The sequence below is a fragment of the Cynoglossus semilaevis genome, unplaced genomic scaffold (genome assembly GCF_000523025.1).
Source record: "Cynoglossus semilaevis isolate Cse_v1.0 unplaced genomic scaffold, Cse_v1.0 scaffold1431, whole genome shotgun sequence".
Taxonomy (NCBI): domain Eukaryota; kingdom Metazoa; phylum Chordata; class Actinopteri; order Pleuronectiformes; family Cynoglossidae; genus Cynoglossus; species Cynoglossus semilaevis.
In genome coordinates this window covers 198,849-199,607 of record NW_007585118.1, presented here as the reverse complement: position 1 = coordinate 199,607, position 759 = coordinate 198,849, and the positions used below count along the sequence as shown (strand labels likewise).

Sequence of the window (759 nt, the reverse complement as noted above, 5' to 3'; positions counted from 1 at the left end):
GGGGGGACGGGGACGGGGACTCCAGGCCTCATTCCAAACAAATGACAAAAACATGAAGTTCAGCTTAACTGACCTGCCTGCAGTCCAGGTCTGTTTCTTAACAATAATGTCAAATAATGGTGACCACACGTACAGATCATCTCTGTTTTTTTTACACAATGCTGAAAAAAATGTGTCTTTAGATTTAAATGGTTTTCGAAGTAAATTATTGTAAATAACGCCATTTAAGATTTCATTAATATAAAATGTTCAATATTTTACTGTCAAAATACTATTTTTTCCTTGAGTGAAAAGAAAAGTTTTTTTAAACAAGTTGTTCTATGTCTGCAACAGCAACGAGGCTAAAAGTCTGAACTGTGAGTAGAAGAAAGCAAGGTCAGAAAGAATCAATGTCATTGATGTGTGATGACATCGCAGTCTGTAGAGGGAGGCTGGCTCCGAGGTGTGTGTTTGGGTGAGAGTTGTTCGTGTGTGTGAAATGGACAGCTGTGACAGCTGTACTTTCATTTTTAAATTAGAGTTAGGAGTTTGTGTTCAGTAACTGCGTTGGCTTCGGTATATTTGAGCTTCTTATCTCGCTGCCGTCACATCCACCATTAGCAGCTTTCTGCAGGAGCTGATTTTGTGTAAATGCCTTTATCTTGTTTGTTTAGGGCTCCCCTGAACCAGAGCTTGTATGTTAAATCTGGGTAGAGCCGCTTGTGGGCTGTTTATTGAATTAGAGCTCAGTGGCCCTCTTTTACACGTCACGTTGGTTTT

At 39.9% G+C, this 759-nt stretch overlaps 1 protein-coding gene across 3 annotated transcripts in view; it reads left to right on the top strand.

The window, feature by feature from the left end:
* tspan4a (tetraspanin 4a) overlaps positions 1-759 on the top strand; it is a 115,586-nt gene that overhangs the window by 101,959 nt on the left and 12,868 nt on the right. The window lies entirely within an intron of this gene.